Genomic DNA, 23918 nt, shown 5'->3' with positions numbered 1-23918 from the left:
CAAGGTAATGTATGGTAAAACAGTCTCGGAGTACATGAAGATTATCAAATCTTCTGGTGAAAGAGTGGTCAGTAGTCCCAGAAAAGACCATTGCTCAAATATACTGACGGTTGTTTCACAAATTATCAGTAACAGATGTTTATAATGGAATTTCTGCCTCAGGTGATATCTTGATTTTCCGACCATAAATTTAAGAGATTTAGTTCTCTTAGATAAATTTAAGAGATTTAGAAAGAGCTAGAAAATACAGTGTGAACTGTGCCTATCCCTTCAAAATTTGCTGTTTCTGGTAGTTTTTGTAAGGGATTATCATTACTTTGCAGCATTCTTGAAAATCTTATTAAAAGCCTTAAGTAGCTACACTTTTTTATACTTGGCTAACATAGAATAACAGAATTATATTAATCCCTCAAATAATCTGGACTGATGTAATGTGCTTAAATGCAGGCTTCTGTGTACTTGCTTGTATTGACACAAAATCATTTCTTATACAGGTATTCTACCTTCTGCACTGCTCCTATATATCAAAACATTACTTAAACCAAATGAGGCTTTGAAAAATATATCAGTATATATCTAATTATCGTATTAGTATGTATCTAATTGGTATATATCCATCAAATTCTCATAACAATCCTATCAGGTAAAGAACTTAACCAAGATTATACAGATTTGCTCCAATTTCCTTCATCTTCCCTATATGCTCTATTTTATGATAAAAATTCATCTTTGAAAGATAATACTGAGATACAAGCCTTTTTAAAATACTTAGATACAAGGCACTTCAGTGGCTCAGTCAGTTAAGCGTCCGACGCTTGATTTCAGCTCTGGTCATGATCTCAGGGCCTCGTGGGGCTCCACGCCCAGTTTCAGGCGTGGATTCTCTCTCCCTCTCCCTACCTGCTCTCAAAACATAAAAATTAAAAAACAAAGTACAAATATATATATATATATATATATATATATATATATATATATACACACACACACACACACACACACACACAGAGACACACATATATATATATATACATACATATATATATATATTTTAAGATTGTATTTATTTTTTGAGAAGGCGGGGAGAGAAAGCATGAGCCAGGGGGAGGGACAGAGGTAGATGGAGAAGCAGACTCCCCACTGAACAGGGTGCCTGACACAGGGCTTTCTCCCAGGGCCCTGGGATCACGACCTGAGCTGAACACAGACGCCCAAATGACTGAGCCACCCAGGTGCCCCTTAAACGTAGGCTTAATAAAAAATATTATGTACCTGACATGACAATTTACAATTTTTTAATGTAACCATTTAATCCAGGGTTTCTCAACCATGACACTACCAACATTTGGGCCTGATAGTTTTTTGTTTTGTAAAATGTTTAGCAGCATCCCTGGCCTCTACCCACTAAATATCAGTAGCACCCTCTCACCACTTGTGACAACCAAAAACGTCTCCAAAGGTTATCTGAAGTCTCTTGGAGGGCAAGTTGAAAACCACTGATTTTATCTTTACAATAATCTTATGATATACAAAGCTCTGACAAAAGTAATAACTGAGTGATATACAAACCCAAGTTTTCAGACTTTGAATCCAGGGCTCCCTCTTCTACAGCACAACATCTTCCTCTTATATGCCCCCAACACATAAGCCACAGTAAAGAAAACATGTCATAGTGTGACACTACATACAAACATGTGCAAGTGAAATAAACTCTTAAAACACTTTTTCCTGCAAGTGATGCACTCGTGGTCTCTTTCCTTTCCCTCTCCACCCTCTCAACTGCTGGTGGTTTCCCACTAAATTGATTTCACAACCTGCAAATTAGAAAACTATCCAAGGCAATAAAATGAGCCAATCTGTTGTATTAGTGTTCTAATGTGTTTTACAAAGTTTTTCAACATTAAGAGATAGTAAGGTGTTCTACTTAATCCAAGTCACACCTAGATGATCTGAATCTTCTCTTCTCAGATTTTGTTGCTCTGTCAACAAAACCCCAAACTGAATGATTCCCTAGAGTGAGTTCTGCAACTTAAGCATACACAAGAACCACCTGAAGGACCTGTTGGAAAATGCAGGTTATAGGGCATCATTCTGAGTTTCTGACTCAGTTGGCCTAGGGTGGGACCCAAGAATATGCATTTCCAATCTCACCCAGAACTGATATTGAGGCTAATGGTCTACAAATCAAACTTTCAAACCATTGCCCAGAACTGTCTTAGAAATGCGGATAAGGAGATGGATGAAATAGATGAAGGGGATTAAGACCACACTTATTGTGATGAGCACTGAGTAATGTACAAAACTGTTGAAATCACTATGTTATACACATGAAACTAACTTAACACTGTGTGTTAATTACATTGGAATTTTTTTTTTTAAAGATTTTATTTATTTATTTGACAGAGACAGAGACAGCCAGCGAGAGAGGGAACACAAGTAGGGGGAGTGGGAGAGGAAGAAGCAGGCTCATAGCGGAGGAGCCTGATGTGGGGCTCGATCCCGGAACGCCGGGATCACGCCCTGAGCCGAAGGCAGATGCTTAACCGCTGTGCCACCCAGGCGCCCCTACATTGGAATTTTTTAAAAAAGCAATGGGGATAAGGAGTCATAAACAGAATATTTTAAAAAGAGGAAGATTGTGATAATCTTCATAACCCATCCCAAATTAAGAGTTAATATATTTTTTAAAGATTTATTTATTTTAGAGACAGCAAGAGAGCAGGGGAGGGGCAAAAGGAGAGGGAGAGAATCTTAACAGGGCTAGATCTCAGACCCTGAGATCATGACCTGAGCCAAAGCCAAGAGCTACACGCTTAACCAACTAAGCCACCCAGGTGCCCCAAAATTTTAAATGCTTATTTCAAGACTTAGAACTAAATGAATCATATATATAGATACATATAGTTGATAAATAATGACTATTTATCATGTGCCACACTATTTGGGATAACATGCTAAGTCAGTATTTCCCAAAGTGTGTTCCATAAAAGTATGGTTAAGTAGATGTCATAGGCCAAGTAGTTCCATAGTTGAATAAGATTGGAAAATGCTAAATAAAAGTAGTTCTACGACAAGAAAAAAAAAAAGCCTAACTTACTAGAGCCAGTAATATACTCATGTCCATAGTAGTCCTCCAAAAAGCAGCTACACCATGTAGCCTGTCTCAGATTTTTCACTGAGCATGTCAAAAGACTAGTATTCCAGGGAATGCACTCTAAGATATGAATTGAGGGGGGAAAGATAGGCTTAGATACAGCTATGTGTCAAGCACTTCATGCACATCAATTAAAATTTTCTAACTTTCATAATAATCCTGTCAGGTAAATAATTTGTCCCCGATCACAAGGTGATTTACAGAGTAACCCACATTTAAAACCCGGCTACTGGTCTGTCTCTGAAGTCCTATGATACTGTCCTTTAATAAGAAAATAAGAAAAGTGATGGGAACAAGAAACATTACTTACTGAGGATATACAAACACCACACAAAAATGGGTGAAGACACTGAGAAAACACACACAAAAACAAAACAACAACAACAACAACCAGGCAACTCTACCAAAGATGTTATACGGATGGCAAATAGGCGCATGAAAAGATGCTGAACAGCAGCAGCCATTAAGGAAATGCAAATTAAAACCATGAAATACCACTACACGCCTATTAGAATGGCTAATAAAACAAATACTGACAGTATCAAGCGCTGATGAGGCTGCTGACCAACTGGAACTCTCCTACTTCGCTAGGGAGAACATAAAATGATACAGCCACTCTGGAAAACAGTTTGGCAGTTTCTCATCAAGTGAAACATACACTTACCACACGACCTGGCAATCCCACTGGTGGGTATTTCACCTCAGAGAAATGAAATTTCTATTCACAAAAACCTGTACAGAAATGTTTATGGCAAGCTATTTATAACTGCTCCAAACTGCAAACCACCTAAATGTCCTTCAAAAGATGAGTGGTACATCCACACAAGGGAACACAAGCAGCAATAAAAAAGGAATGAACTACTGACACACGCAGCAACTTGGATGAGTCGCAAAGATACTGTGCTGAGTTTCCAATAGAAGCCAGTCTCAAGAAGTTACATGCTGCATGGTTCTTTTTTAAGTGACATTCTGGAAAAGACAAAACTACAGTGATAGAGAACAGATCAGCGGTCGCCAGGAATGACGAGGTGGGGAGAAAACAAGACTTCAGAGGGAATGTACAACAAAGTTTTTAGGGATGATGTAATTGCTCTGCTGATTGTGGGGTTAAACAAATCTACAGGGGTTAAAATTCAAAGAACTGTACAAACAAAAAAGTCAATTATACTGTATGATAATTTTAAAAGTAGAGAAAAAAGGCAAAAAAAATAAGTTGAAGCATGTTTCACACCAGTTACACGAAAAAAATCAAAACCATGCCACAAGTATCACATGCACAAAACACTGAAATTTAGCAATACCTACAGATGAGAATTTGCGGCATAAGAATTTAAAATTTCCATACTTATTTTTAGATATAAATACTCCTCTGTTCAGAATTGTGACAGAAGTTAGAGGAAAGATCCTTCCTAAACACATGAAATTTGTGGAATTCAGCATTCCAAGATCTTTGCATCTTAGAAGAGACACATCATTGCCTATGTTGTTATGGCAAAAGATAATGAAATATCTATGGGATGAAAGGAATGTGCCGATCCTCTTTCCCTCGTGGAATTCCCAAAGTCAATGTAGCTGGCACCTGGTATAATGACTTCAATGCAAGCTCAGAGCTGACATTCCTAGGGAGGGACTCACGAATAAACCTAGATCATTCCTAAAGATCTACAATACAATCCTCTGTAATCCAAGGGGTCAGCTGTTTGGGACTATGGAAGTATGTAACAACTGCTTTTTACACACACACACACACACACACACACTTTTCTGTGCATGGAATGTTTATGAATGTGCCTGTATACCCAGAAAGAAACAAAATAATTCAACCCACAAGAAATACTGAAATGCCTAACTCTGAATAATTAATACATTGATGATTATTGAAATATTTATTGAACATCCACTTTGAACTAAGCACTATTAACAAGCACCAGGCATATATCAGTAAAGCAGAAAGATGAAATCTGGCTCTCACATATCACCTCTAGTTTAAAGACAAGTTTTCTATATCAACCATCTGAAGAGGGTAAAGTGAATGAGAATGAAGCCATTCCAAGTAAAGTGTGATCAATGATAATAAGCTGCACAGTAATTCTACAAACTAGTGGGGGTGGGGGGGGAACAAGTATGGCCCAAAGGTTTGTTTGGGTGGGTGTAGGGGGTGTGTGCATGAAATGAAGTGCTAAGAATTAAAACAGGAGAGGTAAGCGAGGACCAGATCTTGGAGAACCCTGAATGCCACACCAAGAAGTTCAGATTTATTTTGTAGGCAATTAGAAGCCATTAAAGAGCAGTAACAATTTCAAGAGTTTTTCTTTCAGATAAACCTTGAATTTCAGGTACTTTGAATTTTCTGGATTATGGAGGAAGGGGAAAATAGTTAGACCAAGGAAATAAAAACCACACAATACACACTAGGTCAGAGATAAGAAATAGTGTTTCTCTACTTCAATAAAATAATATATTCATTTATTAACTCTTTTTCCAAGGAAGTCTAACAAAGAACATCCTGCATAATAGTAATAACTGGCATTTGTAGAAAACGTTACTATTTACAAAGCATTTTAAACATATATTATTAATATTCAGTGTTTCATAAAATTAAAGACTGACGAGATGTAGTGAAAAGAAGGGGCACATGCACCCCGATGTTCATGGTAGCAATATCCACAACAGCCAAACTGTGGAAGGAGCCGAGGTGTCCTTCAACAGATGAATGGATAAGGAAGATGTGGTTCAGATATATAATGGAATATTACTCAGCCATCAGAAAGGATGAATACCCACCATTTGCACTGACATTGATGGGACTGGAAGGGATTATGCTAAGTGAAATGAGTCAAGCAGAGAAAGACAACTATCATATGGTTTCACTCATATGTGGAACATAAGGAATAGCACAGAGGACCACAGGGGAAGGGAGGGAAAACTGAAAGGGAAGAAATCAGAGAGCGAGACAAACCATGTGAGATTCTGGACTCTGGGAACCAAACTGAGGGTTACAGAAGGGAGGCAGGTGGGGAAATGGGGTAACCCAGTGATGGGTATTGAGGAGGGCACATGTGGTGATGAACACTGGGCATTATACGCAACTAATGAATCACTGAACACTACATCAGAAACTAATGATGTACTATATGTTGGCTAACTGAACATAATAAAATAAATAAATAAATAAATAAAGACTGGTGACATATTAATTGAAAAATTGTCCTTGTTCTAACATTCAAATTATATATAAGTGAGAAAATGTGACCAATGTACTCACTGGCTGACAACAGTTCTCTGTGACTTCACACCATCTATTTCCAGCCCTAATTCCACTCCCTTAGCTTAGGCCACCTTCATTCCTCACCTAACTTCCTGCAATGGTCTGATCACCCTCTCTCAGACTCTGGTCTTAACAACATTTTAATATGCATAAACAGCCAAGACGATTCTTTTTTCCCTTGAGCACAAGAAAGTCTGATCATATTACTACTCTGTTTAAAACATTCCATGACTTCTACTGCATTCAAGTTAAAGTCCAATCTCCCTCTCACATGGCATAAAAGGCTCTTTTGCAGTGACCCAGGCCTTACTCTCCTGCCCATCCTCTTTTTGATAAACACCTGCCTCTCACCCTATGCTTTGGACATACTCAACTCTCTAGTTTCCCAAACTCTCTCTTATTTTGGCAAATACTATTCCCTCAACCCTAAATATTTTCTGCCCATTGTGCCCACTGCCACTTTGCCTGGCTAACTCCTACTGCGTCCGATCTCAATCAGGTGTCTCATTCTAGTATACAGTATCCACAGACACAAGAAAAAAACATCTCTTCAAGAAATGCACAAAATAAGTTAGATTATTGTTCCCAATTTTTCAGTTTCTCACTGTTATAGAATTATACATGCATATCTTTGGCCAAAAGACTTTGCAGTTACCTACCACAGGAATGGGCAAAGTATATTTCCCTTCCCCACTGACGGCGGGCTTGCTCATGTGACTTTCTCTTCCCAATAGTGTGGGTGGTATGCCAATTTTGAACTGGGGCTTTGCCAGGTCTCATCCGTGTTTGTTTGTCACCTTTCTCGTGCTCCCACTATCTCCAGATGAGGCTCCAGTGAGACACGCAGAACAGACCTATGGGCATGGAGCCGAATTTAGGCGAACCTAGGCAAGCTAAGCTGGGATCAACCAAATCCCAGCTAACCCAGAGACTCATAAGGAAAAGAAAGAAATGCTGTTTTAAGCTACTGAGATTCAGATTATTTATTACACAGCATTTTTGCAGCAATGGCTAATATCATGCATTTCCAATAAAATTTTACTTCTAATTATCAAAATATATTCTTATATTGTCTTGATTATGTACTAATAGGTTAAAATTCTAAATCAATCATAAATATCTTTTTTTAAAGATTTTATTTTTTTTATTTGACAGAGAGAGACAGCGAGAGAGGGAACACAAGCAAAGGGAGTGTGAGAGGAAGAAGCAAGCTTCCTGCTGAGCAGGGAGCCCAATGCAGGGCTCGATCCCAGGACCCTGGGATCATGACCTGAGCCGAAGGCAGACACTTAATGGCTGAGCCACCCAGGCACCCCTCAATCATAAATATTTGAAACGGAGATACTGAAAAGGAAAATCTAACTGCACTTTACTTACCTATCTTAGGTGCAGAGAATTATGATATGGTATTTGGGTAGTCAAAATACATGAGGATAAACTTCTATGAGAGAAGTGGAATAGAAATACAAATCCAAAGAAAAACAGGAATAACTTACAACTTCCAGCTGTTAAAAAAGAGCCTGTTCATGTACTTTGTAAAATGGATTATGGTAATGATAAACCACTATAGCATTTAGATTCCAAGATACATTTTTAAATGATGTCTTATTTTAAAATGTCATTATTTATAACACACCAAAAATTACATAATTTGCAGTTTTTAAACTTATGATGAAAACTGTTTTTGTTATCACCCAAAACATATGCAAGAGAGTAGATAGCTACTTTCTTTCTCTTGGTGTACAGTTCTATGAATTTATCAATACCTATTGTACGAGATACAGAAAAATCATCCCCCTCATGCTGTCCCTTCACAGTCACATCCTCTTCTCACCTAGATCTTCTAGAAGTTCTTTTAGGAAATATGTGAACAAAAAAGTGTGAAGAACACTGCTTGCTATATGACACTAACTAGCATGATTTACTAGCCCAGTTACAGAGGCTTCAAATGTTTAGCCAAATTCAAGTTCATTTAGTAATATTAAGGATGCCCAGAATATCCAATAAGCAATAGTAAAATCTACTCTACGGGCCAAATAATATATCCATGTCAGTCAATCTTGAGTTGGTTAATATACTTATTGACTCATAGTCCACTGCAGTCAAGACTTAAAAGTTTCTCCACAATATGTACAGAGGAAGATACAGACCATTTTCATCTGGAAACCAGTCTTACTTTTAAGTAGATCTGCTTGGTTATATTGGACAGTATTAAAAGACCCCGAGTTAGAATTTTCTTCCAGTTCAGCTTGCCTTAATTTTACAGGAAGTTGAGAATTAGGTAAGTATCACTTCTAAAGAGCAATTCCAAATGAAAATCAAAAAAGTATAATGCAAACAAGAATAAACCCTTTTGCACACAAAAGGGTTTCAACCAGTCTTTCTCCAAATACCAAGCATACCACCACGAGGAAAGACATCAAAAGTCAAAGCCAAGCAGGAGCGCCTGTGTGGCTCAGTCGGTTAAGCATCCGACTCTTGATTTTGGCTCCCCACTCGGCAAAGTCTGCTTGAGATTCTCTCTCTCCCCGCCCCTCCCCCTAGGCACAAGCACACAAATGCCCTCTCTCTCTCTCTCAAAATAAATAAAATATTTTAAGCAAAAATGTTAAAACCAAAGGACTTCAAACAATTATGAAAACTACAAGCACGTAAGGTCAAATATAGGACATAATGTGAAGCGGTTCTTGCTGAATTATTTAAGAACATTGTTTTAATGCTAACTAACTCCACAAAAAAAAAAAAAAAGAGAGAGAGAGAAAGGGAGAGAGACTGGTAATAAACGTAGATTTAGTCATTGAGGCCAAACATTAAAAATTATCTTTTTCTAAAAAACAAAGAAACACAGTATAAACCCAACACTGTTGTACTTGAGAACAAAGAATTAGAAAGTAGAAACTTAATAATCTATTAGTATTAATACAAACAGAAATGCTCATTCAGTCAAAAACTTCTGAACAACTTCCTTTGCTCAAGAGACTATAGTTCTGATATACTATGACTGGTGACTGACTCTATGTCTACTGCCCATATTGATAATTTTACTAACTTCTTAATTATATACCATATTTTGGACCCCACTTACAACAGGGTTCTACTGTTACTGAGACCCTGTGGGAGATACAAAGATGAAAGATAAGGACACTACACTCAAGAAGCTTCATGTCTGAGAGATTTGGTTACAGTAAGTTCATTTTACACTTATGAAATAAAATACGACAGGTACTCAATTGTGCTACACCTAACTACAATGAAATACAACTATGATTCTATGAGGAGCTCCACGAAGCTGCAAAGAATGGGTTTGCATGGTCATGTTTTCATATGCCCGGAAAAGTCCTGCATAATTTATGTTCTCATTTCTTAAAAAAAAACAAACAATAAAATCATCAAACCTAAGTACCACTGATCACAAATGTCCCTTATTGCTTGTTATGTTATCTCCCGAAGAAAAAATCCCAGCAGAAACCACAAATACTTTTCTCTTCACTAAAACTGATCATAGAGTTAGAACTCAAAAGAATTTGTGACAGTGAAAAAACAAATTAATTTACCTCAAAAAAAATTAATAGGTAATCATTTTCAAACAGCAGACTAGAATGAAAAGTTGGTGTATGCTATACTTCAAGATAAGGTAACTCCTTAATTCATCCTAAAGAAGATGGTAAAGTAGGGCTTGACAGGCAGGTACCCTCCTTTCCGGAGCTCTCTTCTTATTTTCCAAGGACTTTAACCCCTCGAGATAGATACTCTTACTACTCAGTATGCACACATACGTGAATGCACATACAGACTGCCCCAAGTCAGTCTTTTTCTATCTAAAGAGCTGAAGTTAGGGGCGCCTGGGTGGCTCAGTCGTTAAGCATCTGCCTTCGGCTCAGGTCATGATTCCAGGGTCCTGGCATTAAGCCCCGCATCGGGCTCCCTGCTCAGCGGGAAGCCTGCTTCTCCCTCTCCCACTCTGCCTGCTGGTGTTCCCTCTCTCGCTGTGTGTGTGTCTCTCTCTCTGTCCAATAAATAAATAAAATCTTTAAAAAAAAAAAAAAAGAGCTTAAGTTATTTTATGTTTTTTTCACTTGTTCAGAGACCTGAGCTGAGATCAAGAGTCAGATGCTCAACAGACTGAACCACTGAGGTGCTCCTATTTTATCTTTGATTGGAGGGTAGTAATAGGAGGAAGAGAGTGGATTCCACTGATTTTATAAAGATCTAAAGGTATTTGTTTACTCCTCCAAGGAAGGTCTCCTGAACAATTGTGCTCTAGAGCCTTAGAATTTAAAGATAATCTATGAAATTTAAAGATGATAAGTAATATTTACAAAGAATAATAGTACTGAATTCTACCCCCCCACCCTGCCAGCTACTATAGTAATATTTACAGCTTAATAGGTTAGACAGTTAAAAATAAATTTCCCCAAAGAAAGAATTTTAATCATTAACAAGGAGGCAGAGAGACACTGATGACGTTCCTCAAATCATGCCATAAAGCTTATTCTTATCCCTACTAGAAATATATATGGACTAGCTCTGTTTTAACAAGCAAATCTCCACTGAAAATACTAAATTAACAGGGTCAAAGGTCCACCCAGAATATTATGAGGAAACTTGCAATATAAAATATGGATATAACATGCCCCATCTGGACATTTAGAAGAAAAGTTTTAGTTTAAGAAAAATTTCCACATGCATTCTTCCAAAACCATTAAAGAAATATTTTGGAAGCATGTACTAGGAAACAGCTGATAGAATAATGAACAACAAATTTTAAAGCTACAAAAGCTTTAAAGATTTTTTATTTATTTTTGCAAAAGAGCACGAGCAGGGGGAGGGGCAGAAGGAGAAGCAGGCTCCCGCTAAGCAGGGAACCTGATGCAGGCTCTGCGGGCGGGATCCCAGGGTCCTGGAATCATGACTTGAGCCAAAGGCAGACACTTAACCGACTGAGCCACCCAGGTGCCCCGCAAAAGGCTTAGTGGTTTTTTTACAAATAATAACTCCTTCTTACGTGCAAAAGGAAAAATGAAGGCAGAGAACCTATAGATCAGAGATTTGAGATACATATTAATTCTATTAGATTAAATAATTGTATCAATTATTAAATATATCACTGTGACAAATAGGTCTTATCTGGACAGTAATTCAAATAAACTGAAAAAGAATGACATTTGAACACTAACTGAAACAAATAAGTGCTTTTTAAAAAATGTATAAATTACAATGACACCCTGTCAAAAAAAACCCTGAAGCATGATTATTATTTGCAAGGAAAAAAAAATTTCAAATGTACTGGCAAACATTTTTATTAGTTTCCCCTTATTATTGTGTTTGTGTTCATATCAAATTTTATGTGAAGAAAAAAATTTGCATTTTTTATATGCTGGAGCTATGTATAATGCCCTAAAAGGAGCTGCAGAGCCTCCCTCCTTTACCCCTATTAGGTTCTCTTCCTTTGTTTCCCTCTGACGTTCCGTCCCCCTCCCCTGCATGTCCTGGCAACATATGATGTCCCCTTCTCCTATGTCCTCACCATAGATCAGGAATGAGAAGCTTACCCTACCGCTGTGCTTACAGACAGATAAAATGCAAAGCCTTTCTAGTTACTATAGCTCCTCTTTGATACTGCCACATCTGTATGTACACTTGAAAACCAGTCTAAAATACTTTCATATATATATGTATATATATGAATATTACTTCATTCAGTCCACAGTATAGTCTTAAAACCATCTACAACTTTTCTACTGATTCTAAGCAAAAAAGAGAAAGAAAGCTTAGAAATATCAAAGGGAGACTATCCCTGGTCATCCTCTTAGTGTCTTTACCTTTTGTTACTCCCTGTGAAATTTCTTAGAGCACTTTTTATCTCGGGAAGAGGAGAAAAGATAGGAGATGGATTTGTTTGTTTGTTTTGTTTTTGGCACAGATTGGCAAAGCAGAAAACCTACATGGCCAGAGCAACAAGAAAGTTAGGGATGCCAAAGCCAGAGACAGAAAATAAAGAAGGATGGGATGTTAGTCCAGGCTGAAAGGTGTGCGGCTAGCTCCTTTACCCTATTCCCTGGAGTCAGTGAATTGGCCTTCTGTCCCCTGTCCAACTCAGAAAAGAAAAGCCATCACCAGTCATTTGGAGCTGATGGAGACCAGACTTCTGCTAAGACTGTTTCACAATAGAAGCTTAATAAATATTTGGCGGTGTATTTAGAATATTAGAACAGACAAGTGTGAAGCTACCTAAAAGAAATAAATTAGCTATTTGAGGAGTGGGGTAAGAAGGGGGGGAGGAACTACTCTCCTTAAATGGATGTCCTTAAGGAATAAACATCTAGCTCTTAATTTTAGTCTCTTAGCAGACAGATATCCTAGGAAGTTTTACTACTGTCTGGCATGCCACTGTCCTGTAAGTCCAATAAATGGGAATGTGAGCTCATGCCCTAGGCAGTAACACATCAACGCTGATGAAAAGGAATGATGAAGCAAATTAATACAGGAGATCACAGGCTAGACAAATTCCTACCACCGTCTCTACAATCAAAAGAAGTTATAACAAATTAATCAAAATCAATTATCACTCCTTTTTAATTATAGGCATAAAAGAATTTTTAAAGTTCTCAGAGTATTCCACTTGGGAGATAAAGGCAACTATCTGGGAGAGGCAAGTGCTATTCAAGAAAACAGAAGTAATAAGGCTGCTATTAACAGCAGCCAGTTTTAATTGTTTAGTGTCGTTACATTTTCCTATCCTAAGAAAAATACAAGCAGGTGAGCATTGTTTAGAAGTTAAACGGATTTTGAGGAGCCAAGCTTAGGAAGGAGTCAGTATGCCAACAGAAAAAATAAGCTAATTCCACACCCTAGCCCAGGGGAAGAGATGGACTAGTAAGGAGGCTTCTGTTCAAGAAGAAAAGGATTAAAAACTAATCAAACAAACAAAAACACTGTAAGAGGACTGAGCCCTGGTTGCAAGCTGGGCTGCTACACTAAGCATCTTGATTATTCCAAAGATGCCCTGAGATCCAACCCAACCCTTCTGACTCCTGCCAGAGAAGCACAGTTAACAGCCTAGTCAAGTTCCAAGAATAGTCATGACATACCATGCCCTACTAACTACAGTTATCCTCACGGAGACTGTCAGTCTTGGAAAGTATATTGTCCTGGGACTAAAGGCACAATTCACTGAAACCCAAATAAACAATAAGAAACCTTAAATTTAATAGCAATTAATTCATTTAATAGCAATTATTTCATGTAATTTATTGGGGGTGGTGAGAATAAACTAAAACTGTTACCTCCTTCATAAATCTTATTTTCAGGGGCTATCTGGGAAACAGTAAGTACTAAAATCAACTTTTAAAATACGTAAGTATACAAGGTGGCCCTTTCACTGCAATGTTGGGGTAGACTGTTATATATTAACAGGTTACATGATTAGTGTAAAAATGGCTTTTAGAGAAGAAGGATTACTCATAGTGTTCTCCCAGTTCAGGCATCATAGCCAAAGGAAAATTTTCTACCAAAACCTCCTTTCCATAACCCATTAGGACCTACTGGGGCATAATGGCCTTCTAATAGGATGCCTGTAACACAATATCCTAGACTTCTGGCCTCCCTACTCATTGTACCTATAATATATTCTGGTATGTGATTCAGATGCTATGCAAATATACTTACTTATATGTCGTCATCATATAACTACACAGAATGGAATACAATTTTGGCAATGAAAGGTTCAAGTTCCAACATGCCAAAATTCTACTGAAAGCAACAACTGTATTACCAAGCGTATACTGACTTAAGTTCTTGCTCATATGTCAACTAAATATACTTCTATTTCTAAATTTCCATTTTTTATTATAAGAACTACTCTTCTTTCAGGTTTTAAATTTGCAGTTATCCTTGATTCCATTCTCGTCTTTATTTTAAGTTTTCATTAAGCATCTAGAGATAATTATCTTTATGCAAATAGTGCTACACTCTTAAAAATAACCTTTCTTATATTTTATTATACTATTCTAAATATACTATGTAACATCTATAATATGTATTTACATATGTAAATTATATAACGTAATTACATATAAATTATATATAAATACAATACATATTTTTATATGTATCACTAATGTAGAATAGTGGATAGCAAAACTTTTGTGACATAAATCAGGCAAAATATAAACTTTCACCCAAGTTATGGTTTTTATATCCACAGAATGCAAATTGATAGAAGTTTATGATATTTCACTGTAGATATACCTGAAAAAGCCTTCAATAAACTAACTTTTGTAAAGTGGCTCACACATAACGGAATAAAAATTACAAAGTATCTGGAGATTTGAATACACTTGTATCACCAGATTTAAAGGTTCTGCCTCCCAATATACAGTCAAATTGCTCGTTAAAAAAAGGGGAGAGAAGGGCTAAAGAACTGCAAATCATGGCAATTCATTGTAATATCATAGAATTTTAGAGATAAGAGACACTTTTTTATCTAATTCAAGCTCCAGTTTTAACAGCGAGGTAACTGAAAAACAAAGATAGGTTAAAAGACTCATCCAAGGTATACATGACTAGTTAAGGATGCTGTAGGCAGAATTCCCTCTTAAGAATCCCAGGACATTGCAGGGGCGCCTGGGTGGCACAGCGGTTAAGCGTCCGCCTTCGGCTCAGGGCGTGATCCTGGCGTTATGGGATCGAGCCCCACATCAGGCTCCTCCGCTATGAGCCTGCTTCTTCCTCTCCCACTCCCCCTGCTTGTGTTCCCTCTCTCGCTGGCTGTCTCTCTCTGTCAAATAAATAAATAAAATCTTTAAAAAAAAAAAAAAAAAAAAGAATCCCAGGACATTGCAGGTAGGCATGTAAAATGGTACAGTCCTTGTGGAAAACAGTTTGGTGGTTTCTCAAAAAACTAAACACAGAATTATCAAATGACCCAACAATTCCACTCCCAGGTATATACTCAAAAAAACCCAGAATAGGGATTCAAACAGAAGCTTACATTCTAATGTTCACTAGAGCACTATTCCCAACAGTCAAAAGGTAGAAACAACCCAAGAGTCCAAGAAATGAATAAACAAACTGTTGTATATACATATAATAGAATATTATTCAGCCATAAAAAGGAATGAAGTTCTGGGGCACCTGACTGGCTCAGTGAGAAAAGCATGTGATGCTTGATCTCAGGGCTGTGAGCTACAGCCCCACACTGCGTTCAGAGATTACTTAAAATAAAACTTTAGGGGTGCCTGGGTGGCTCAGTTGGTTATGCATCTGCCTTTGGCTCAGGTCCTGGGATGGAGGCTGGCGTCAGACTCCCTGCTGAGCAGGGAGTCTGCTTGTCCCTCTCCCTCTACTGCTCCCTCTGCCTGTGCTCGCTTGCTCGCTCTCACGCTGTCAAATAAATAAAATCTTTAAAAAAAATAAAACTTAAAAAAAAAAAAGAACAAAGTTCTGGTACATGCTATAACATAGTGAACCTCGAAAACTGTGCGAGTGAAATAAACTAAATACATTTATGTGAAATATCTAGAATAGGCAAATTCTTAAAGACAGAAAGTAGATTCGAGGTTCCCAGGGACTTCGAGGAGAGAGGAATGGGGAGACATTTTGTTTGGGTTGTTTGTAAAGGTCCGCAAATAGATAGTGGTGATGGTTGTATTACACTGTGATGTATTTAATGCCACCGAATTGCATACTTAAAAATGATTAAAATGACGAATTTTATGTTACATATATTTTTAAACAATACAAAAATGTTTTAAAAGAGTAAATCCCATAAAAGCTTATCTGCTGTAGGCAGGTAGCTCTGGCATAGAAAAGTGGGCTGACACCAGGAAAAAAGTTATTAGAAATGTCAGAAGGGGGAATGAAGCATGAGAGACTATACTCTGAGAAACAAACTGAGGGTTTCAGAGGGGAGGGGGGTGGGGGAATGGGATAGGCTGGTGATGGGTAGTAAGGAGGGCACGTATTGCATGGTGCACTGGGTGTTATACGCAACTAATGAATCATCGAACTTTACATCAGAAACCAGGGATGTACTGTATGGTGACTAACACAATATAATAAAAAAACATTTAAAAAAAAAAAAGAAATGTCTTCAATACCACATGCTAATTTTAATTTTAAAAAATTATTTAAATACATCTAAATAAATTTGGGCTTTCACTCAATTGCTGTTTATATAATAAATCTCTATTGTACTTAGGTTCATGCCAAAAAAAATCCAAGATATGTTTAGTATGCTTTTGGTTTCCTTTATTGTTTACCTAAATGATTTCACACTAAAATTAGGAACAAAGAGAGTAAAACTTACGGTAAAATGATTAAGATTCTGGACCCTAAAAAGGAAGAACATCTAAAATAAACCCTTCTCATATAAACAAATAATGTGTCATCCACTGACTAAGTCATTAATTCTAAGGAACACACAAATGACACAACTTTTGACGTCAAGAGTAAGAAAGAAAAGGGACACCTGAGTGGCTCAGTCAGTTAAGCGCCCAACTCTTGGTTTCAGCTCAGGTCATGATCTCAGGGTCATAAGACTGAGCCCCACCTCAGGTTCTGTGCTCAGCACAGAGTCTGCTTAAGATTCTCTCTCCCTCTCCCATTACCCCCCCACTTGCAGGCTCACTTTCTCTCTCTCCAAAATAAATAAATCTTTAAAACAAAGAGAGTAAGAAAGAAAAGCAATAGTGATAAAAGAGAGTGGAAATTAGGAAACAGAAATGCATTAACAATAGTTACATCTTAAGTAAGAACAACTTAACAAGTTCCTACTTAAGAACAATTTAACAAGTCAGCAATTTAAAATGTGCAAATTCACTTCATCAAGATAAAAAGCTTTTGCACAGCAAACAGTCCACAAAACCAAAAGACAGCCAAGACAAACAAACAAGAATGGGAGAAGATATCTGCAAATGACATACCAGACAAAGGGCTAGTATCCAAAATCTATAAAGAACTCATCAAACTCAACACCCAAAGAACAAATAATCCAATCAAGAAATGGGCAGAAGACACGAACAGACATTTCTGCAAAGAAGACATCCAAATGGCCAACAGACACACGAAAAGTGCTCAACATCACTCGGCATCAGGGAAATACAAATAAAAACCACAATGAGATACCACCTCACACCAGTCAGAATGGCTAAAATTAACAAGTCAGGAAACGAAGGATGTTGGTGAGGATGCAGAGAAAGGGGAACACTCCTGCACTGTTGGTGGGAATGCACGCTGGTGCAGCCACTCCGGAAAACAGTATGGAGGTTCCTCAAAAGTTGAAAATACAGCTACCATACGACCCAGCAATTGCACTACTGGGTATTTACCCCAAAGATGCAGGTGTAGTGATCCAAAGGGGCACCTGCATCCCAACGTTTATAGCAGCAGTGTCCAAATAGCCAAACTATGGAAAGAGCCCAGATGTCCATTGACAAATGAATGGATAAAGAAGATGTGGTATATATACACAATGGAATATTACACAGCCATCAAAAAATGAAATCTTGCCATTTGCAATGATGAGGATGGAACCAGAGGGTATTATGCTAAGTGAAATAATAAGTCAATCAGAGAAAGACAATTATCATATGATCTCACTGATATGTGGAATTTAAGAAACAATGCAGAGGATCACAGGGGAAGAGAGGAAAAAATGAAACAAGACAAAACCAGAGAGGGAGATAAACCATAAGAGAGTTTTTTTTTTTTTAAAGATTTTATTTATTTATTTGATAGAGAGAGAGACAGCCAGCGAGAGAGGGAACACAAGCAGGGGGAGTGGGAGAGGAAGAAGCAGGCTCACAGCGGAGGAGCCCGATGTGGGGCTCGATCCCATAATGCTGGGATCACGCCCTGAGCCGAAGGCAGACGCTTAACCGCTGTGCCACCCAGGCGCCCCCATAAGAGACTCTTAATCTTAGGAAACAAACTGAGCGTTGCTGGAGGGGTGGCTGAGTAATGGACACTGGGGAGGGTATGTGTTGTGGTGAGCGCTGTGTATTGTGTAAGACTGATGAATCACAGACCTGCACCCCTGAAACAAATAATACATTCTATGTTAATTAAAAAAATGAAAAAAATAAAGAATAATAAAAAATAAAGTGTGCAAGCTCAAATGTACTGATCTAGAAGGGTAAAGCTTATGTAATCTTGTCCAGCTACTTAAAGTGCTCAGATAAGTCCTCTACAGGAAGTGAAGTGTGAAATTCTAGTTTTCCTACCCAACATCCCAATCCCATAATAAGTAAGACCGTACTAATTATGATGTATGATAGGCACTCATTAGGGGTGCCTGGGTGGCTCAGTTGGTTAAGCAGCTACCTGAGGCTCAGGTTATGATCCCGGGGTCCTGGGATCAAGCCCCACATTGGGCTCCCTGCTCAGCTGGGAGCCTGCTTCTCCCTCTCCCTCTGCTTGCCACACCCCTGCTTGTGCTCTGTCAAATAAATAAATAAAATCTTAAAAAAAAAAACCTGATTATTTCACAAGTGTCCATGTAATTTTCACTTAGGAAGGCAAAGAAATGAAATACAAATGGCAGGAATACTGAATACATAACATTACATAATGTAAACATCAGGAAACAAGAGGAACAGCTAAATAATAGAAGATGCCTATGAAGAACAGGCCAAGAGCTATGGGGTACTAAGGTAAGTAACACATGGTCCCTGGCCCTCAAGCATCTCATATATTACTGAGAGAAACAAAGAAGTCAATCAGCTATCATATACAGAGATGTGGCCTGAATGTTTTGATACCATAGAGCAAGAGAGCTTACTAGTATAGACAAAAGCAGAGGCGGCCTCTTGATACAGGATTCTTGGCCTGAGTCTGAAAAAGTTAGCCATGGAATAAAAGTTAGCATGTAAAAATGTACAACTTCAAGATATAGATAGAGACAGAGATTCATTCTCTCTAGAAATATTTCTGGACCATCTATGTGCCAGGCACAGACCATACTTAGGGAACTGCATGTATTTTAGTACGGCTGGAACCCAGACAGCGTGTATGAGACGAGGCAGCAGCAGATCATGAAAGCCTTGGATGACGCTCTGCTAAGGAGTTTAGACGTCATCCTTAAGATGGTAAGAAATGAAAGCTCTTAAGGAAGTAACAAGATCAGAGCCGTATCACTCAGACTCAGGTTTTCTTATACATTCTCTCCAAGGAGCTGGCAAAAAGGCTCCAGAGCGAAGGAAGAGAAGAGTAGATACAACCCCCATTTCACAAATATTGGAGGAGGAAGCATCGGCTGCTAAGATTTACCACTTCTCTACCCCCCTGTTCTGTCATGAGGCTCCATTCTAGTGAGGTAAAAGGTTTCAGTACCAGTAGCAGGTAGGAGACAAAAGAGTGGCAACAGATAGGAAAGGGCTCCTTTGGCCAAAGGGCATTTAAGCATCATCCATAGGAAACTACTCCCATTTTACACCGAGTATTATATGAACAAAATATATATAATCTAAAGTATATTAAGACATTATCTGAGAAGATGATAAGTTTGATGTCATGTGTATTTTACCATAATTAAAACAACTTTTAAAAAAAGAAAAGAAACATCTGAAATTTAGGCATCCTATTTTAATACTCTGGCAAACATTAAAAATGGTAAATATAAGTTCATATTATATTTAATTATAATTCTTTTATTCTTCCTTCACACTTAAAGAACTCTTCAAAGTCTACCCCCAAACACAAAGCTAAATGTACAAAAACACAAAGAAAAAGCATAATTACTATCTTACTGGGGGAGAGAAGACAATCATATCCCAAATGGATATTATCCAACAGCCAACTATCCTTTCCAAGAGACTTGCAATGGTGCAAATTGCCACCATAAAGAATGCACATGGATTTGGGCAGACACATTTGACAGCACAGCTGTCTGTCCAGGCATGCTGCTGAAAGAATAGTACATTCTTACTTGTCCTGTCCCCCACCCACCTTAAGTCTCCTTACAAAAGGGAGTTTAAACAAAACTATCATATTTAAGCCTCTCCTGTGTGTGTTTTCAGTAAGATCAGTTACATAATAACAGAAGCAATGAACCCTTTAACATCACCCCACCCCAAAGTTAGTCTGCAAAGATTTCTGAACAAAATAATTTTGTTCATGTACATTTATTAAAAGTCTTGAGGTTGCCCTTTAGTTTCAAAGGGAAGATAATGAGTCACTAACTTTCAGAAATTGATACAGCATGGAGAGGAGTGCATATTGAGAACCAGAGCAATAGAGTATGAGTCCTAGTTTTGTGACCTTGGGGCAACTGTCCAACCTCTCAGAGCTTCAGTTTTTTCATCTATAGAACATGAATAATGATGCTTACACTCTTTACATCACAGAGTTGCTTGAAGATCAAAGAACTAAATGTAACCCTACCTTAGCCACACACTGCAATGCACTCTTCTCAACAATTTCAATTTTATGCAACCACTTTTGAATACATCTTCTATCTTACTAGCTCATTCCTTCTCATACATGAACTCCTGCCATCATTTGATCCCAGCAGAACCTCAAATCTACTGACTGAACTATCTTTTCACTCTCCCTCCCCCCTGAAGTCCTCTCTCCTCTCCTTACCCAGTTTAAATTCCATGATGGATCATTATGATCATTCACTCCTCTCACTTGGACATACTTTGCAAAACCACAATCCTGCTCAAAATCAATTCTCTGTTCTCCTACTACTAAAGGAGAACGCTGGAGCAAAAAAGCACACAACGAAGCTGACTGGCCTCATTTTTAACTCATGACCTTTAACCTCAACTGACCCCAAAGTCCTGCCTGGTAATCATAATCTATTTTCCTAGCCCATTCACTCTCCCACTTCTCCCCAAACACTTACATGCGCTCTCCTCTCCTCAAACTTCTAATATCTTCTTCCAGGCCCCTTCTCACTCTCAGCTAAGGGCTTGCTGAGAAAATTAAAGCAGTCAGAAGAGGATTTCCAGGAATTATCGCATCCACCCACAGTATCAGCATCTATCTGCACCCGCATGCTCTGCCTTCCTTCTTGTTATGCTAAATGAACTATCTATTCTCTTCTCTACCTAACCCCTTCCCTCCTGTACAAGCTCCAGTCCCTACCACCAACTCAGCAATTCTCTTCTGTATCATCAACTTCTTTCCTTCCCTTCTCCCGCTCTCTACCACATCACTTCCATGAGCATACGAAATACGTATGAAAATGCTAGAACTCCTATCACAAAAACTGTACGAGCAGAAACACCCCGAGGTGGAACTAAAAAAAGACACAATCCAAAATGAAAACAGGCCTCTGGATCCCCACATCTCTGAGCAAGAAATAAGCTTAAAAAAAAAAAAAAAAAGACTCCATTGCAAACATAGGCTTCCTTTACGGAAGACTCAAGAGGACCGAACAAAGGAAGCCAAGAAGGGCTACATAACTTTTACAAGGTCATACAACTAAATAAGCAGCAGAATTGGGATATGAACTCAGGAAGTCTATGTTTTTTTCCCCAGGCTTTAATTCACTTTGTTTTTCTTATATAAAATGATGTCGTGGCCACAGCTGGAGCCTGGGTCCTCTACACCGAGACTCTGGTATGGGTCTTTACAAGATGATCAGTGAATCACTGATAGGGAGACTTGGTGAACACAGTCTCTTTTCACAGGTCAGAGGTGAGACAGCTGCAGGTCTTGGAAATGACATCCAAAGTGGCCTTGGCAAACTTGCCCAGGGTGACAGTGCAGCCCCTAGCCAAGGCAGAGCAGTTGTCAATACCAGCCATCATCAGGAGCTTCTTGGCCACAGCGGCTGAGTGGGCCAGTGCCTCTGGAGGCAGGGATGAGGCGCACAAGCACAGAGCCCCAGCGGCCGGTCACCTTGTGAGGGACAATGTGGGGCTTGCTGATCTTGTTCCCCTAGTAGTTTCACAGCGTGGGGACAATGGAGAGCTCGGCCAGGATGATGGCTCCATGGACGGCAGTGGCTACCTCCTTGGAGCACTTAACACCCAGACTGACGTGTCCACTGCACTCTCCAATGGCAACAAATGCCTAGAACCTGGTCTGCAGGGCAGCACGGGTCTGCTTTTACACAAGTATAATCTTCAAAACCTCATCCTTGAGGGATGCGCCCAGAAAAGAGTCAGTGATCTCAGATTCCCTGATGGGCAGAGAGACAAGATAGATCTCTTGCAGGGACTTGATCTTCATGTCCTTGACCTGGCGGCCCAGCTTGGTGACCGGGATCCACTCCTTAACCTCGGCTTTGCCTCGGCCCCGCCCCTCCCACAGCCAGGACTCCCCTGGAGGTCCCTACCTTGGCCTCCCACTGCAGCCCCCCACACGCACCCCAGGTCTCTGGGCCTTCCTGCAGAACCAATGTCATCTGCAGTTTGGTGTCTTCTAGGAGAAGAAAAAGTCTACATTCTTAACACATATTATCTCATTAAACCTTTACAATGCTGTGCCATAAGCACTAATATTATTCCCATTTTACAAATGGAGAAACTGACTTTTAGCTAGATTCAGTGATTTAATACACATCCACACACACAAAAAAATGGATTTGTTTAACCACTACACTATATTCAGAACTGAGGTAAAATTTAAAAAACAAAAAGATACATAGGATATATATTACATTTATAGTCCTCTTATTAAGTATGCTTTTACAAGAAAATTTACTGCATCAAAATTTGATTTTTTTTTTAAGATTTTATTTATTTGACAGAGAGACAGCCAGCGAGAGAGGGAACACAAGCAGGGGGAGTGGGAGACGAAGAAGCAGGCTCCCAGCGGAGGAACCTGATGTGGGGCTCGATCCCATACGCCCTGAGCTGAAGGCAGACGCTTAACGACTGCGCCACCCAGGCGCCTCAAAATTTATTGATTCTTAATAGCCTCATTACCTCAAAGCTTTGGGAACTAAATATTTTATTGGAAATTAATAAAACTTGTTTCCATAAGTCTGCAAAAATTTGGCTTACTAAATAATGTCAAGAAGATTTTAAGGATAGTTACTTAAAATTTAAGTTAAGTGTAAAGATACTTTCTCTATTTAAACTATTAAGCAAATTAAAATGGTACTAAGGAAATCCTTAGCTGTATGTTAAAATCAAGAGTGCCAAAGATTTTTACCAGCAAAACCATAACAATCTACTTCCAGTTATTTGTACCTCAAAAAAACAGCAATGAGGGGCGCCTGGGTGGCACAGCGGTTGGGCATCTGCCTTCGGCTCAGGGCGTGATCCCGGCGTTATGGGATCGAGCCCCACATCAGGCTCTTCTGCTATGAGCCTGCTTCTTCCTCTCCCACCCCCCTGCTTGTGTTCCCTCTCTCGCTGGCTGTCTCTATCTCTGTCAAATAAATAAATAAATAAAATCTTAAAAAAAAAAAAAAAAAAAGCAATGAATGCCCTAAAATATTCCATAAGTCAGATGTCCTATAAAGCCAAACTGGTCCTTCTTACTAAAATTAGTAAGGTTCAGGGGCACCTGAGTGGCTCAGTTGGTTATGTTCCTGCC

The 23918-nt window shown here is 38.7% G+C and overlaps 1 protein-coding gene and 1 pseudogene across 4 annotated transcripts in view; both read right to left on the bottom strand.

The window, feature by feature from the left end:
• The window catches only part of ABL2 (ABL proto-oncogene 2, non-receptor tyrosine kinase), a 107842-nt gene that overhangs the window by 50257 nt on the left and 33667 nt on the right, over window positions 1–23918 (bottom strand). The window lies entirely within an intron of this gene.
• Window positions 18123–23918, bottom strand: part of LOC123801444 (small ribosomal subunit protein uS5 pseudogene) — a 38651-nt pseudogene continuing 32855 nt past the window's right edge.

The sequence above is a fragment of the Ursus americanus genome, chromosome 2 (genome assembly GCF_024610735.1).
Source record: "Ursus americanus isolate L20-20 chromosome 2, mUrsAme1.1.p, whole genome shotgun sequence".
Classification (NCBI taxonomy): Eukaryota; Metazoa; Chordata; class Mammalia; order Carnivora; family Ursidae; genus Ursus; species Ursus americanus.
The sequence above is the reverse complement of the archived record's forward strand: the minus strand, read 5'-3'. Positions and strand labels throughout refer to the sequence as shown.